Source organism: Cavia porcellus, unplaced genomic scaffold (assembly GCF_034190915.1).
Source record: "Cavia porcellus strain 051 isolate PalLab524CR breed Dunkin Hartley unplaced genomic scaffold, mCavPor4.1 scaffold_53, whole genome shotgun sequence".
NCBI classification, from domain to species: domain Eukaryota; kingdom Metazoa; phylum Chordata; class Mammalia; order Rodentia; family Caviidae; genus Cavia; species Cavia porcellus.
The window spans coordinates 2,786,174-2,804,590 of record NW_026947536.1 but is presented as its reverse complement, the minus strand read 5'-3'; the positions used below and the strand labels follow the sequence as shown (position 1 = coordinate 2,804,590).

At 41.9% G+C, this 18,417-nt stretch overlaps 1 long non-coding RNA gene across 1 annotated transcript in view; it reads right to left on the bottom strand.

Moving 5' to 3' along the window:
• Positions 1-304: 304 nt before the first annotated feature.
• LOC134475070 (uncharacterized) overlaps positions 305-18,417 on the bottom strand; it is a 32,838-nt gene continuing 14,725 nt past the window's right edge. Inside the window, exons 2-8 of the long non-coding RNA XR_010046028.1 lie at positions 14,019-14,118; positions 13,337-13,452; positions 12,344-12,463; positions 8,931-9,283; positions 8,201-8,291; positions 3,523-3,624; positions 305-2,225 (exon numbers count right to left, since the gene is read on the bottom strand). This is a non-coding gene — a long non-coding RNA (uncharacterized LOC134475070). The remainder of the gene's footprint in view (positions 2,226-3,522; positions 3,625-8,200; positions 8,292-8,930; positions 9,284-12,343; positions 12,464-13,336; positions 13,453-14,018; positions 14,119-18,417) is intronic.

Here is an 18,417-nt window from a genome sequence, read left to right as displayed (position 1 = left end):
TTTTGCCCAGTTCCAGAACATTTCCTACAACTTCATTCCCATTTGGACACATTTCCCTCTCTTCCCTGCCAGCCCCAGCCACCACTGATCTTTCTGCCTCTGTGATTTAGTACTCTAGGTTTTCACATCAGTGCATCACAGCTTGTTTGGCCAAGCATTAATGGAAGAGACTAACTATTTTTCTTTGATAAAGGGGACAGTCCCAGATAGATTCCATTTATAAATAAAACTTAAATACATTCATCTTTGAGGTTGGAATTGCTTCTCCATTTGTTTTGTGAGGAAAGAGACAAACACTTGCAATGCAAAAGGAAATCTGCTCATATGGCCAACAAGTTTACAAAATGCGCTGAAGATACATTCAGGGCCATGTCATTGAGTTGTGTTGTGTCCCCATTTGCCTTCAGGTTTTAAGGTAAGTGGGGAACAGCAGTGGGGAGAAAATGGGGTGGGGGAAGCAGAACCATTTCCCTCAGCTCCCATCAGAGCTCTACACAGTGTCCCTGTACCTCTCTGAACTAAGCATAGAGGTTTCTCCCACACAGAGAGCTGCACAACAACAACACAAAAAAAAATAAAGAAAAATATGCATAACATTTTAACTTTCTTTTCAAGATTGTTGTTCACAGCACTTTTAGAACAGGAAGGAACGAGGACCCTCCCTACCTTGCAGGTAGAGAGTGCAGGGCACCAGTGCAGGCCAGAGAAAGCAGGGAAAGCTTCAGGGAAGCTGAGCTCAGTATCTCTAGGCCCACAGAGGAAGAGGCCAAGGAATCTGATCATGAAATTACCATTGATGCAAGATGGATTTGTGTGTGGAAGATCTCAGTTTTTACAATGAAATATCTCTGCCATCATATGCATACACACAGAGATATGCGTGAGACAAACAGAGTGACAGAGGCAGAGTGAGGCAGAGCCTTGGATACTTGCGCATCACTTAATGAATGGAGCTGCAAAGGACTGGAAATGTGAATGCTCTTCTTTGTTTTACTCTCAGATTCCTTTATCATACAATGTCATCTTTGGGTAGGGAAGTGGCACAGGGAACTAACACAATCCTGGTGACATAGATAAATATACCAAGATTTTTTTCTCTTTTTCTAAATCTGTCATTTGTAATAAGAGAGCATGTATTAATGGCATACAAATAGTTCTCCAGTAGCAGAGTCCTCCATGGGCTTGTCATTAGCAGGCTCAGAAGACAGAAGAAGGGTGGGAGAAGCAGATCAAGGTCCATATAAAGGTGGAAATGGCATTTACCCTTAGTTGAAAAAAATGTCCCCTGAGACTACTTACTTAAACCAGAGATGCCACCTCTTCCCAAGGTGTGTGTGTGGGGGGGGAGCACAGAGTACAAGTCTGGGTAGGAAGAGAGCCAGGGCTCAGCTGTGTGAGAGGGGATCACAATGTACTATCAGGGCCATTAGGATGAGAGGTCTGCCATACACCAGCTCCTCTCTCCTGTCCGTGCCTGCTGTGAGCACCTGTGTCTCTTCACTGCTGGGTGGAGAAAGGGCCAAGCCATAAGCTTTCTGTCATCTCAAGTAAGACTGGGGACATGGCCTAGAACATGGCCTTCTTTCAGCATTTTCTGTGCCTGTAAGTTTATAATTCACTCAGCAGTTTTGCTGTGTGCTATGTTCATGGTTTCTAATTTTTCACACCTTACCTGAATACAAAAGAATACGGGTGTCTTTCATTCTCACTTTTTATAATGAAGACTTAGCAGTACATTTTCCAGGTTAAATGTATACATGTTGACTGTCATAGTCACAGATTTCAAACCTGAAGTCTCCACATTGAGTTGCAGCCTGGAAGAGGAAGTCCAGGGATGCTCAGATCTCTGTGGAAATCTTATGTCAGGGGAAAGTGGGCCAGGCAGTGGTAGAGAACACCTTGGCACCAGGCCTGAGGTCCAGGCCTCCTGACCCTCAAGTCAGCTTCTCAGCAAAGCAGCATACACTGCACACTGGACAAAAGAAGGCTGGAATGCCCCTACTGCCAGAGCTCTTCCCTGTAGGCCTGAGGCCCCCTGTCTCACTCAGGGAAGCACTATATGAAAAAGTCAGTCTGTTACACAGCCAATACTGACTGAATGTATTCCATCCAGGTGCAGATCTCAACTTCCACATGTGGATGCACCACAGCTGTGGAGCAGGACAGGTGTTGACAGGGAGCAGGTCAGGAGGTGGTGACACTGCAGACAGGTCAGTTTATGAAGCCTGAAATAATAGACAGGCACCTGATCAGCTTCAGTTTCCTTCAGCAGTAACCACTCAACAAGAACATTTTGCATTAAAAGTCTAAGTAACTGAAAGGAGTTACTGCCAAAATATATACTGTAGGATTAGTTGGAAGATACAAAAGTAAATGGCTGCATCCCTAAGTAAAATGAGACATGACCCTTAATGGGAATGTGGTCTCCTTTGGTGTCACTGACCCACATCCAACAGGAACAAACACACTGATGAACAGAGCAAAAATGAATATAGGCAATGGGTCAACAATCAAAACTCATTAATAACAACAACAAAACCCATAAGATAAATGACTCAGTGAATTTTTTCAAGTCTATAATAATGAATAAATAGCAATCACTATTGGATTCTTCCTAGAAATTGGAGGGAAAGAACCAACACGAACTTCTTTTAGATGACAAAGTCACCTTGAGAATGAAGCCAGACAATATTGTATTGAAAAATGAAATAAAAACAATTGAAAACTCCTTACTGACCAATATTCCTAATGAACATAAGCAAGATTATTCAGCTAAATGCTTGTCAGATAAATTTGCAAGCACATGCAAAATTAAAGCACCATGATCAACACTCAGCTCAATCTCAGTGATGCAACAACCATCCCACTATAAAAACCATTGAGCATCTCTTGCCACTTTCACAGAATGAGACAGAGCTAACCCTTCAATAGATTTGGAAAAATAGCTTTGAGATATTCTGAAGTTTAACATTTTGTCATGGTAAGAACTACTCACACACCATGTATAGGAAGAATGGAACTCAGGACAGCAAAGATGATACATGAGAAGCTCATCCCTGACATTGTGCTCAGAGCCTGACAAGCTGCAAGATTTTCTTCTCAGATCAGGAACCAGACAAGGCTTGCAGCAACTTTTAACACAGTACTCCAAGTTCTAGCCCTAGAATTTACTCAAGAATAAGAAATGAATGGCTTCCAAACCAGAAAGGAAGAATTAAGCACTGTTTCTGTTTCCTGAGGACACAACCTTTCATATAAGAAACTTATATCTTCACTGAAAACCTTTTAGAACAAATTCAAAAATCACATAATGTGCAGGGTACAACATCCACAGGTCCTAAACAATTCATATCTATGTGCTTCAAACAAACTGCAACCTCAAATACAAAGAATACAATTCATTTCATAATTCATCAAATAGAATTAATGCTTAGGAAAAATTTAACCAAACTCACATGTTCTTTAAAATTTGTAGAAATTGATGCAAGCAGTACAATAGCACTAACAGAATAAAACACATACCATGATGGCAGATGGGAAGAATTCATGTTGTTATAATGTACATGCTACCCAGACCAGCCAGCCTTTTCAAAGCATTTCTGTCAAAATACCGCTGATATTTTCCTAGAAATAAAAAAAAAAAACAATATGAAAATTCACAAGGAAGTACAAAGTGTCATCCTCTAGCCATGTAAAGAACATTATATGTAGAAGCACAAAATACCTTGTTTTCAAATATATTATAAAGTGACAGCAGTCAAAAGGGTCTTATACTGAAAGAATAGGATCACAGATGAAAATGACTAGCCCAGAGACAAACCAACTCATAGAGTCACCAGGAATTTGGTTTTGTTTCTTCATTCCATTCCTGTCCTTTCCTATATTTTCCTTTATTTTTTCTTTTCAGGTTCTCCCTCTGTCGATCTGTCCTGAGGTGAAATCAGAGTGTGTTGCAGGCTTGTCTGGAACTCCCGGTAATCCTGCTGCCTTAGCAGCCTGAATGCTGACATTGCAGGTATTTTCACCATTCCTTGCTCAGCCAGTGAGTTTTTAATAACACCAGGATGAAACCACGTCTGGCAGTGTGTCTTGTAATCCTATCACTCTGGAAGCCTGAGGCAGGAACATCACAAATTCAAGGATAGACTCACCAACTTAGCAACTTATTGAGAAACTCCTCAAAAAAGGAAGACTTTTGGGGCTGGGGATTTAGCTCAGTGGCATAAGTGCTTGCCTTGCAAGCAGGCAGTCATGAGTTAGATCCCTGGTACTGATAAAAACAAAAAAGACTAAAAGGAAGACTTTTAAAAGTGCAGTGTAATAAAGCTAAATGCAAAAGCCCTGTATTCAATTTCTAGAAACTGAATGGAAAACCTAAACCATAACCAAAACAAAACCTTGGAAAGTAGAAGGGAAGGCAACAATGCTTTATCCTGGCCAGGCCTTCTGGAGGGCAGTGCGCCCCAAGTAGCCTTATCCTTCACAGCTTTCTTGGGATTTGAAACCAATCATCAATTTCCATGAGTGATCAGAGAAAAAGAGAAAGTGCTTTGGGGATATCAAGCCTCAGTCCCCCAGCAGAAGGCATTTGGAGTGAGCTTCTGAAGTGCATGCTGACCACAGTTACTGTTAAAAATCAGTGACTCTACCAATATTCTTAATGGGAATTTCAGTACTACTCATTGTGAAAGAAATTGCAGATTATGAAGGTGGTAGATAGCTTAACTAGATGGATTCTTTCTACAAAGTCTAAAGATCAAAGTCAAATATTTTATTCCATGAATATGCAAAATTGTTTGCCAATTGCTGGCTCAGAATAATGTACACCTGTAATCCCAGGCCTCTGACAGCATGAAGAAGGATGATGAAGGGTTTAAGCCTAGCATGGGAAACTCAGAAAACTGGTGAGACTATGTCTTAAAATCTTTAAAAACAAAATTTTACAAATGTATGAAATTATTGATCATTAAGAAATCCTAGAAATCACTGTGCAAGGTACATTAACCACTGTTATTCTACAATTATTTTATCTTTATGAAGAGTTAAAAAGAGTATCTTGTTATTAAAAAGAGTCCTTGTTATTGTTTCAGAAAAATAGCAATCCCTTGATCAACTTCTGATTCTAAATATAAATTTAGGAGAGGAAAAAAAGCAATGATCACATTCTCTTCACACTGAGCTACCCAAATCCTAAGAAAGTATATTCGGTAGCATATCTGCAGTCATCTCTGTAAAATATTCAAAAAAATTGGGGCTGGGGGTTTAGCTCAGTGGCATAAGCGCCTGTCTTTAAAGCAGGCAGTCGTGAGTTCAATCCCCAGTACTGGTAAAAAGGAAAACGACAAAAAAAAAAAAAAATCAAAAAAATTGAAACAATGCAAACCTGGAAGCACATCAATGTCTACATGATGGTAAACCTTATGCTAGGTGTGATGACTAAAGTACATTTGCAAGAAAAACACATATGTTTTTATTCTGAATTCACAGGTGATATTTGACTGTATTTTTAAACATTTTAATTTTTCTCTTTTTTTCTTTCCCACTTCTTTCTTTCATTCTTTTTTTGAGATTGGGTTCTGCTATGCAGTTGAAGCTGGCCTTGATCTTCACTTGTAGCCCTGGATGACCTCAAACTTACAACAACCCCCCTGTCTCAACCTCTGAGAACTGAAATGACAGGTGTGTACCAACAATACTGAATGTGTTTTCCTTTTAAAATTTTCTCCAAAAAATCTTACTCAGAATTATGTGATATTCTTATATTTTCTCAGATTGAATATAAAAAATCAAATCAGAAACCACAGAAAATACAGTTTCAAAATCCTCACCAACATATAACATAATGTAATGTAGTATAGCATAGCACAGTGTACCATAATAAAACAAAACAAAAAGCAACCACCTAACTCTGCTTTAAACAACTGCTTCCAAAGATACTTTAAGAATTTCTAAGTAAGCCATAAACTAATAATATAATCCATTAATTTCATATTTAAGTTGTTTTTCTTTAAAATGAAAGACTGCATCCACTCAAGCACATGTATAAGAATGGCTGTGGCAGCTTGCTTTCAGGGGTTGACCCAGAAACAGAAGAAATGGCCATCAGCAGATGGGTGAGGGGTGCATGAACAAGTGACAGCTGGTTTTGTTCAGCCCTCCAATGGCATGTGGTGGCAGCATCCTGGGAACCCAGGATGCAGACACTGCTTGAAGGAGACCAACCAGCGAGCATTTTGCCTGATCAGCCTCAGGGCCATCACCTCTAGGTGAGGCCATCACCTCTAGGAAAGGCAAACTACCCAGCAGGGACACAAAGCCCATGGTCTGTTTGGGGTGGGTGGACTAGAAGTGATATCAGTGGCTATGAGACAAGTTCCCCAGGAGTGATGTGCATGTGTCCTTCCTCAGCATGGGGTGATGATGTTCATGGCCTTGGAAAGCCTCCCCTTGTAATCACCATCTGCTCTCCCCTCCACAAAATGTCAGAGTATGGAGCTACAGTGTGTGGCTGAGTTAAATATCTAAGGATGAATAAGTAATCACTCATAGGCCCATGAGAGTAAAACTTGCTAGGAATCCTCATCCCCTAGACAGGAGGAGGTTATAACATGAAATGTTCACATACTTCAAAGAAAATTATTATGGTTATTCAGGGAACATCTCCATACTCCTTAATGGAGTTGAAATGAAACTAACATAAGCCAAAGAAAGAAACTCATCCTAAAATTTTACAGATCTCTAAGTGAAGCCTAATTCTCAAAGAGAAAACTTTTTGGATGGAAATGTGCACTTGGCACCCAGCCTTCCACTTCCAAAGCATCTACATGTTTGTTGTATGAAATATTTTAAAGTGAAGAAAAGTGTAAAACCACATTCTGTTTTCTAGTTTTTCACTTGCCATTTCTAAGGAACACAAATTTGTTCCACAATAAAAAGAAAGGAGGCATCAGAGGGGGAAGCCCAGCTATGGACCCCAGCACATGACACAACTTCCTTGGCAACAGGTCTAAACAGATTTGAAGGTTCTGGTTACAAGACACTATTTTCTGGTGGCAGTTGACCTTCACCAGCACTTGGCTCATGAGAGTGACCAGTGAATATGCTGTGCTGCTTTCTGAGGCTTTGAAGCCCAAGCCTCTTGACCCTGCATGGGAAAACCACATGCAAATGAGTGAAAGGATGGTTCACTGGGCCAAGATGTTTCAGGAAGCTCACCGGGAACTGCCTAAAATCAAGGGCAGCCCAGGGCAGGGCCCAAGAGCCCCAATTCTCAAGACACCAGAAACAAGAGGGAGCCCAGGACAGGTGTCCCTATGATCAGCCACCAGCCACTCAGAGACACCAACTAGAGGACATTACATTAAGGGCTGGCCACTTCTGTGAGTTCTCCTAAACAATTCACATCCTAAATCATCAGTGTAAGGGCTTTGAAGACAGTCAGTGAAGACAGATGCTCTGGGGCAGGGGCAAGTGTTGGGAAGTGTGAGCCTGTGCTCCTGTCATGTTCCTACCCAGGACAGGGCTGGCAGGAGGAGAAGGGCAGCACCCATGCTTATCCAGAGCCTCCAGAGTCATCTCCTGTCCTCCTGGGTAGAAGTCTGGGACAGAGCTGTTAGTCTTTGAGGAACATAAGGTTATCTGGGTTCACAAGTGAAACCTGTGGTGTCTCAGAGTCTCAGGCTTCCTGTTGGCTACTGGGCACTGCCCCAACCATGCTGCACACAGGACATTGGCATGGAGGTGGACCCTGTGTGCCATATCCCTGCTCCAGAGATGGGACCCACAATAACAGGAGGTATTGGCTCCAGTGCAGAGTATGTGACCAGAAGGGAATGTATGGAGGCCCACACATGACTAAGAGGAACTTTGGGCCTGATTAACACTTCCAACACCTCCATCCAGGGCTTGTCAAATACTAAGCCTATGGTCTTGCTCCAAAAGAATCTGGACTGCAAGTGCTCAACTACCATATCCTCTCTATTAAGCCTCTACCTCATCACAGGCAAGGTCACTGTATGCATATTGATGGAAGAGGAGAAAGGGAACAGACGCAAAATCATTTCATTTCTTGTCATGAATGAATTCTGCCATTGTAACTCATTTTCTGTACTGGGCCTGGTGTCCAAGGACCATTAGCAAGGTGTCTTCCTCCACTGTCTCCAGCTCTTACACAGCATCACCTCACCAGATGTGTGCTCACCTCAAATGTCAGTCCACTCTGTACAATTCTCTGGCACTTGTCTCATGGGATTTTTCCATGAACTTCAGGTCCTTTTGCAGGAGCCTCTGGGCTAAATGAGCACAAGAAGACAGCAGTGAGCACAGTGGCTCAGTCTTCCATGGCTATAGAAGAGGAACTTAATTCCTTCCTGGGGACTTTTCATCAGAATCTTGGGAGCATTCTGTGGTGCCTCATTAATGGACCAGGACATACAGAATGAGCCTCCTTTTCTCATCTCTAAAATGGGGGGGGTGCCTTAGGACTCATAGGTTTTGTTCATACATAGACTTCTATTCAACATCTCAATTGCGGTGATCTGAGCATGCTAGTATTTCTAAGTTTCCATTGTGAAATGTAAGTTTTAATAAGAGAATCCCTTTTCTGCAGGGGCCCTCCTGTGAGCCCATTACCACTAGCCTCTGTGGACTAATTGGAGTGTGGGCTTTGCTTCAGGCCCAAAACCTCCTGAGGAGCCATGTGCAGGACACCAATTCCATGTCTACCCACAGTCTCAGAAGTCAGGCAGCAGAGAGCCTGGTAGAGGTCTGTACAGGAAGCACAGTGCAGGCAGATGAGCCTCACAGCCTGAAAGTGCCTATGGAGCTGGCCTTCTGGATAGATGTGCCAGGCACAGCCTCTCCTCCTTGGACTCCTCCAGGGATGACCTCTCTATCCTATAGGCACCAAAGCTGAGAAGCTGAGTTCTTACCTTAGCAGCCCAGTGGGAATTGGTCACCTGTGGATTCAGGTCCTGGCCCTATGCAAGGGCCTCACTCAACCCTAGTTTACAGTGCCAAATGGGTCGGGACTGAGTGGATTGAGAGCTTAGGGTCACTGAGGATGAAATGGGTGCTCCATGCCAAGGGGTTAGCTGTGGCCTTGGCCCCATGAAGATCTGGTGTAGAGGCTGTGATAATTCTGATGGATGAACTTCTATCCCACTCAGTGACCAACACTTGGTGGATGCAGTTCTGTTCATCAGAAAGGAGATCGGAGAGTCACTCTGTGGACTTCAGGGTTTGTTCAACAAAGGAAATCTTGAGAATGGCAAATTGTCCATGGCTGTCAGACAGATAGGAAGAGCAGATAGGTGTTACCAACCCACAATTGTATATGAAGACACACTGTGTGCAAACATGTTTCTGGGTATTAACCAAGATTCTGTAAGCAGAGCCTGTGGAACCACTGCCCTTTTGAGTTTCGATGTTTGTGGGAGGCCACAGAGTAACCCTTGGCAGCAGAACAGATATTGCTCACCTCAAAGCCATTGTTCCAGTCTCCAGGCCTCCCTAGTTGTGGGTACAACCATGCACAAGGAGTTATACAGGGACAAAGAGAATTGGGCACTGCATCACTGCCTGAGCTAGAGACTGCAGAGATGCAGGACAGATACTGATTGATCCCTCACTTCTCAGATATTTATGGAGTGACAGCCCTGAGCCCTTGAGCGCAAAGACAGGGCAGATTGCAGTCTCTACCTTCTCCAAGCTGACTTTCATTGGGGAGGGGCAGGGAGATACTGTGTCAGGATTCCCTGAAGAATGTAGATGTATGATAAAACTAAGCAAGGTCTCCCTCCCACTGAGACTTCTTTCAGCCACTAAGGGCTCCTTGGGCCCTCACTGCCCAATTGTGGGTGGGTGAGGATGGGGCTGGACATTGTACGAACTGGGCAGGAGGTCCATGAACCCCTCTCTACAAGTGAGATGTGCAGTCATTGTGGGAGCAAAGCCCAGGTCTCTCACTCTGCTGGTTCCCTGTCTGCCCCAGTTCTTCTGTGCTTGAGGCCACATTGGAAATATATGCCCATGTGGATCCCAAGGCTGAGCTTCTCCTGGACCAGCTGGAGCCCCAGAGACTGAAGCACAGGGTAACTATCTCTGGAGTGTAGGATGCAGGGTTGTGGAGGAGGTGATGGCCTTGGAACTCAGCAAAGTTCCCAGATGCTGGGTGACCCAGGAGTATGACACACTCAGCAGTCGGTGTGGGGATGCAGTCAGGAGACTTTCCTGGGGCTGTATTGGTGCACATGGCTGCCTCTGACAGGCAGTAGGAAGGTTTTGCCCAGGAAGTCCATAGAAAGTTGGCAATGTTTTCATTTCCTGCAACTACAGGGCCAGGCTCAGCCCATGCAGAAGTTGCACCTGCAGATCTTGTGCCAGCTCTACCTGAAGCTCCCTAACCAGCTGTGATCCCAGAGCAAGAGCCAGCACCTGGATTCCTTTGTCCAGCAGCTGAAGTTCTGAGCCTCCTGGTGGCTCCATTAGGAGTCATCTCTCGAGCTCTAACTTGGAGCAGCTCTTGACCCACACCTGCCATTCCCCTCTCTTCCAGATTTACTTACTATTGTCTTCACAACTACACTTATGTACCAGAGATATGTTAGTGATAGAACAAATATAGATAAAATTTAAGATTTTAGGGTTGTTTAAAATAATCAGCTTGCTGACATTCACGGCATTCTCAATGTTGAGCAAATTTCCCCAAGTCCACTTCCAGAATATATTCTTCAAATTTTTACACAATGGTGTTTTCTTTCCCCTCTTGCCCCATCCAGTCACCACTGATTGTATGTCCTCATACTTAACCTATATTACATTTCCCACATCAATGCCATAAAGTTTTCTTTGGCCAGGAATGTTGGGTAGTGACTATAACCTATATTACATTTCCCACATCAATACCATAAGGTTTTCTTTGGCGAGGAATGTTGGTAGTGACTATCTTGGGTTAGAGTTAGGTTTAGGGTAGGTTAGACTGAGGGTTAGGGTTGGACTAAGCTCCCAATTATTGCATTATTACCCACTGTATTTGTCATAAAGAAAGGACAATCGAGACAAAGCAGCACCTTATGCTGGCAATGTCTTGGCCCTGAGCTGTGTGCTCAATGCACAAAACTTTGAGAGCAATCACTGGTGGTTGGATTGTACCACTGTGCAAAAGATAGGGCCCAATATGCATTCCATGCATCACATGTGCCCTGGTCCTAACACCAACATAATCAGTATACACTGTAAATATGTAGTAAGAAAAATATACAGTAATCTGTAAACAAAACACAAAGCAAGGAAATCCACTTCTGACATGTGGGGAAAAAAAGAGCTACTGATGAAAAATCTCACACAGAAAAGTCATGCTCTCCTTGGCCAGCAATGGTTCCTTTGTGCAAATGCAAATCTGTAGAGCAAAGCTTCAGCTGTCCTCAATCTACATCCTTGCTAATGGAATTTTGGGGGCTAATCCTCCTAAAATAGGAACATGCACTTTTATTCTTTTCTCTATGCACAACCTAACAGAGACACATAGAGGACTCACTGTGTGCTGGGTACCAGAGCTCTTCAGATGCAGATCACACTTGGGGAGACAATTAAACTCACACTGCCAATAGCTGTTGATGACTAAGTCATGGGCAGAAGGTAAAAACCAAACACAGGCAGATCTTCTGCAGGAACCCTCAGTCTGGCTCCCAAGTCCTGTATTTGTAACTCTGCTTAGACCCCTGATTTCTATCAAAGTGATCAAAACTGCTCTCTCCTCTCTGGCCCCAGGTTACAGGCAGAAGTGTGTGTAACAGTGACAGCTGGAGGTGCCCTGGTCCCTCTGTAACCGCCATCTTGGAGAAAGACTCTTGTCTTCCTCCACCTCCCTCCCTTGCCTCTCACTACATTTCAAAGGCTGCGCTGCTGCCCGGCAGTCTGGGTGGAGATGCTCAGCAGGGCCTTCAATATAGTTTTATCAACATAGTTTTATATGTGACATACTGTGTCACATACACAGATTTCCAGTAAATGGTCTTGAGATAGAAAGATGTAGTAAAAAGTGACAGCTAACTGGAATGAACCCTGCTTTATACACAAAGGCCCCATATCCCTGTGGAGGGAGAGGAAATATATTAGGTTCTTGCCCCCCTCTGTGGCCACTCAAAACTCAGCTGCCCCATTGCTGATTACACAGATTCCTGCCCCACCCCACCACACTAGGCTAAAGCCTCACCGACACAAGGACCAGAAAACTAGGTGTTTGCCTCTGGAGCCAATAGGCAGGAAAGTGAGGACACAGTGGTGCCTGGCAACTAGCTGGACAGGCAGAAAAAAGAGATGACAGTGGCCATGACCATCTTACCTGAGGGTCAGTCACTGATACAGAGGCATGTTTTGCACGGGTGAGCCTTGGGCCATCTCCTTTCCAGGTACTCTCCACTCTTGAAGGACCCAGAGACATACAAATAGCAGGGTGATGATGCTGCCAGGATTTATAACACAGTCATTTGGTTTGGGACGGAACATAGATGGATGATAACAGAGATGGATTTATCCCCAGACACAGTTGGGCTGGGGCATCCTTATTTCCCTTCCTTCAAATGTGTGGTCCAGATCTCAGGGCCCTGCTTCAATGTGTGGTGCACATAGCCTTCGTTCCCTAGCCAGATCCATTTCTGCCCATCCCACAGGAGCCATTTCAAAGTTACTGTTTCTGCTTGCATTGTGCCAGACAGAAGCATCTGCATTTGTCTCCCCACATATCCAGATATTCATGCATCACACGGTAACCCACAGATTAAGTCAGCTCCTTAGATGCTCCAAAGATACGGACTTCCAGACTGACCTTGACACCTCAATTCTGAGCACCATGTTCTGAGGAGAACTTCTAGAGCTGGGAGCTAAAATTAGGGGCTCTTCAGTCCTAAGCCCTGGACCAAGTGCAACACAGGTTGGACCCAGCTTGTCCTAGGTGATAACCAATCAGCCATACTTGTGGGAACAGGATTCTCTCTCAGACAGAATGGGATGGGAGGGGCACAGAACAGCCCCTAGGCCAGCCAGGGATAGCACAAGCCCAGCTTTGTACCCTTAGGAGGAGAATGGAATATAGCAGGAGGAGGGAGGGGTGCCTGAGGAATGAGGGAATGGAAGATGGAGTAACAGTAGAAAAAAAGACCCTGAGTTACTCATTGAGGGACACCTGATTTTGTTACCTACCATACTTTTTTTTTTCTTTTGGTCTTTTTTTTTTTTTCATTTGTTTATCGGTACCAGGTATTGAACTCATGACCACACACTTGCAAGGCAGACGCTAATGCCGCTGAGCTAAATCCCCAGCCTTCACCCACCATACCTTTTGGGTGACAGCAGACAACAGTGACACTTGACTTTGGGCAGCTACACATACACTGCCTCCTCCTGTGATTCCATTCAAAGGTCCAATAAAGATTGGAGTGGACAATGGGGGCCCTGTGTAGACAAAGGTTTGTAGGGGAATGACAAAGACAGTGTGAGAGGATGTCCTGGGCATGTGGTAGTGGTACCCACTCTGTGTTGCTCAACATGACTACCCAACACAGCCAGTGTCCAAATGCCACCCTGACCCAACACCTCGAGGCATGGATCTCCATAGCTCATTCAAGAGGGCCATCCCAATATCTTGAAAGACACTGGGTTCCACACACATCAGAGAAGGGCTGCCCAAATCTATGAGTACCATAACACCTGCTCCTGCCCTTGTTTTGTGCTCTCCCTCATGGCACTCAGCTACAACATGATGCCACATGTTAAGAACACATGGCTTGAAGAGTACTTGGGGGGAATTACCTTGATCAGGGTTTGTGCTGGGGAAGGGATCTCCCTGCTATGCATTAGTGCTATGCCTGGTGTTAACACATCATGACACATAGGAAAAGTGAGTCCCCATGGGTTCCGGGATCAAGGGAGGCTATGATATGCTGGTAAGTAGCTCCACTGTGTGAGAGTGAGGCCAACAGAAAATATTGTCCTCAGCCTCCAGCCTGGAACTGACTCACCTCAGACCATGTTCTGGGCAGTCTGTTCAAGAACTACATGTCTGCTGCTTGGGGAGCTGCGTTCCAGGTCCAGGTCAGAACATTTGAGAACTTTCATGCACTGTGGGGTACAAAAGAGGAATGGAATTGGGGAAAATGTCCATCACAGGGCATAGGAAGTGATCACCATGGCACAGGTATATAACTTGTTGTCCTTTCTAAAGCTGTACCCCAACAGAGATTTTGACTTTAGGATATGATGCATGGCTTGGAACAAGGCACAGAGACTTTAGTTTTGTGGAGCATTAAAGTGCCCTGTGTCTGCAGCATGAAATTTTTTCAGAGTTAGGGAGGTGAATTGGTATTTTAGTGGGTAAGATCCCCAGAGAGAAGAAACCACATGGAGTCAACATTAGCAACAGCAGTAAGCAAGCATCTTTATTACCCAGCCTGTATATATCAGCCATCATCAGGCATTAAATTCTTGAATAGTGTCTCAAGCCTGAGCACATCCATGGCTGTCTATGTTAACTCATGCTCATATAACTATGTCCATGGTGTGCACATGCTAATCGGTTGGGTCAGATCCCATAGGTCCTCATACCTTTTGGTGTTGAAGCAGTGTGCAGTGGTTTCTCACATTCCATAACCTCAAAGATCAGGGAAAATGTGCTTATTGTAAGTGAACCATAGGGTGGGCTCATGCACACAAAGACCATGACAACAATAAATGTAAAGAATAATACCACTAATCATTCCACAGTGCAGCTTATGGCCACCCAGAGCCAGGTGGATCCCAAGGATTCCCACCACTGCATGAGCAGGTCCTGCTGCAAGGCATCAAGGACACAAAACTCCATGTCCATTTCTTTTTATCTTTTACATTTTTTTAAATTTAAAGATAGAAAATAAAACTAAAGGAAACAAAATATAAAAAAGCAAAAAAAGTGTAGAATATAGAATTCAAAAAAATTAACCCCTAAAATTACTAGTTGATGCATTACATATTGTCATCTTAAAAAGTTGTTAAAGTTACAAAAACAAAGCATAAAAAGTAGCTAAATACTGAAACATTGATGGGCAAACCCTTCTGTTCAGTGATCTAACAGAAATTTAGTAATATGGTCATCTATCTTACACAGTATACACATCATTATATCATTGAGAGCCCATTTCTTTGCTTTTGCTTTTACAATATATATTATACTTTTTGGATCCCAATTCTTTGTCAGTTTTTCTTATTTTTTACACTATTGAGACAATGAGAGAGGATATTCTCAAGTTACTTTCATTTACTTATAAAGGCCTTAAATCATCCTTTTCTATAGCTGAGTAGTATTCCATTGTGAAAAAACACAATTTTTTCATCAACTTGTGGTTGATGGCATTTTGGTTGTTTCCAAGATTTAGTTATCACAACTGTGTTGCACATATCATTGCACATATATCACTGTGAAATAATTTTTTCAAATTTTCAGGGAAAATACCTTGAAGGGGAATAGCTGGATTGAATGGAACATCCAATCTTAGTTTTTTGAGGAATTTCCACACTAATTTGCACAGTGCTTTTATCAGTCTGCATTCCCACCAACAGTGGACAAGTGTTCCTTTTTCCTTTCATGCTGCTAAAATTTGTTTCAGTTGATTTCTTGATGTCAGTCATTCTTTCCAGAGTAAGATGAAATCTCAGTGCTGTCTTAATTTGCATTTATCAAGTGACTAATGATGGTGAACATTGCTTTATGCATTTATTTGCCATTTGTATATCTTCATCTGCTAACTGTGTACTTACCTCTGATACCCATTTTTGAAAAGGGTCTTTGAAATATTTTTCAATTCTTTCTGTGTTCTGCATACAAGTCCTTTGTCGTCTATCCAGATTCTTTCTGACTCTGTGAGGGTTTCTGGACTTTATTTGATTTCTATTTAAGTACTAAAACTTTTTAGTAATATGAGATCCCAGTTGTTGATTCTTTGAAGTATTTACCATGTGGTTGTGTATTATTAATGAATTCTCTGCCTACTCCTATGTCTCCAAGATTTCTATCTACCATGTCCTCCAGTAGATTTTTGTTTCTTTTTTAATATTAAGATCCTTGAACCACTTTGACTTTCGTTTAGTGTATGGTGATAGGTATGGGTCTAGTTTCAGTCTTTAGCATGTAATGTCAATTTTTTGAACACCATTTATTAAAAAAGTTGTCTTTTTCCAGTGAATATTTTTAGCCCCTTTGACAAATTTAAGGTGGCTCTGTGTCTTTGTTGTAGTGTTTGCATCTTCTAATCTGTTCCATTGATCCTCAGGTCTATTTCTCTGCCAGTACCATGCTGATTTTATTATTGTGGCTTTGTAGTATAGTTTCAAGTCAGGAATTGAGATGAGTCTTGTCTTTCTGTTGTTGCCCAGAAATGCTTTTTTTATTCTAGATTTCTTCTGTTACCAGATGAATTTCAGAATTATTTTCTCTAGATATAAAGGTATGTTAATGATATTTTGATTGGAATTGCATTGAATCTGTATAACAGTTTTGGAAGCATGGCCATTATCACAATATTGGCTCTTCCTAACGAAGAGCAAGAAATATCCTTCCATTTTCCAATATCCTCTTGAATCTCCATTTTCAGAGTAATATAATTTTCAGCATACAGGTGTTTTACATTTTTAGTTAGGTTGATTCCTAAGTATTTCATTTTTTTAGATGCTATTGTGAAAGCTGATATTTTCATAATTTTTCTTTCATGGAGTTTTTTGTTTGTGTACAGGGATGTTATTGATTTGTGAGTGTTGACTTTCTATCCAGGTATGCTGCTGAATTTGTTTGTTGCCTCTAGTAGTCTTTCAATTGAAATTTTGGGGTCTTCTACGTAGAGTATCATGTTGTTGGCAAATAATGATAATTTAACTTCTTTCCCTAATTTTATTCTTTTTATTTCTCCCTCTGTTCTGATTCCTCTGGCTAATATTTCCAGAACTATATTGACTAGGAGTGGTGACAGTGGACATCATTGTCTTGTTCCTGATTTTAGTGTGAAGGCTTTCAGTTTTTGTCTATTTAGTATAACACTGGCTGTAGGTTTGCAATAAATGGTCTTTAGACTTTGAGGTATATAGCGTCTATTCTGAGTTACTGTAGGGTTTTTATTGTGAACAGGTGTTGTATTTTATCAATAGCTTTTTCTGCATGCATTGCAATGATTAGGCGATTTTTATTTTTGGCTCTGTTGACGTGATGTATCACATTCATTGATGTGTGCATGTTGAACCATCCCTGCATTCCTGGAATAAATCCTATTTGGTTATATTGTATAATCTTCTTGATGATTTGCTGCATTCTATTTGTCTATATTGTATCGAGAATCCTTGCATCATTGTTCATTAGTGAGATTAGTCTATAGTTCTGCTATTTGATCTCTTTCTGGTTTTGGAATCAGAATGACACTTGCTTCTAAGAATGAGTTAGGGAGGACTAATTCTCTTTCAATTTCATTGAAGAGTTTAAGGAGTGTTGCAGTCAGATCTCTGAATTTCTTATGGAATGCAGCCCTGAATACCCCAGGATCTGGGCTTTTATTGTTGGTAAGTTTTAATCACATTTTTGATTAATGTAACTGATATTTGGTTACTCAAAATTGTTATATATTTTTGATTGAGCCTTGATAGTTCATATTTCTACAAATGTATTTCCTCTGCTTTGCACCCCATGTGAGTAGACATTCTCAAGGTGGGGGTTCTTGATGTTTTGAATTTCCATGGGATCTACAGTAATTTTTCTCTTTTCAGTCCATATTGTGTGGATTTTTTTCTTGATAAGCTTGGCTAGAGTTATATCAATTTTATTTTCTCAAAAAGCAGCTTTGATTCATTAATTCTTTGTAATTTTTTGGTTTCAATTTCATTAATTTCTGCTCTAATCTTTATAATTTCCACTCTTCTATGAACTTTGGGTTTGACTTGCTCTTCCTTTTCTAGAAGCTTGAGATATAGCGTTAGTTTATTTATTTGTGTTCACTCCATTTTCTTAATGTGACTACTTATTACTATATATTTCCCACTTAGGACTGCTTTCATTGTGTCCCATAGGTTGTGGTATGTTGTTTCTGCATTTTCATTGTATTATAGACGTTGTTTTATTTCTCCTTTAATTTCATCTATAACCCACTGGTTGTTCAGGATTGTTATTTAATTTCCTTGTATTTAGGCAGTTTTTTCAGGGAATTTTGCCATTGATTTCCAGTTTTAGTGCACTATGGTCCCATAATATGCATGATATAATTTTGCTCCATTTGCATTTACTTAAAAATATTTTATGGGATAATATATGGTCTATTTTGTAGAATGTCCCATGTGCAGCTGAGAAGAATGCATGTTCTGATGTGGTTGGGTGGAATACTATGTAAACATCCACTAAGTGTATTCGTG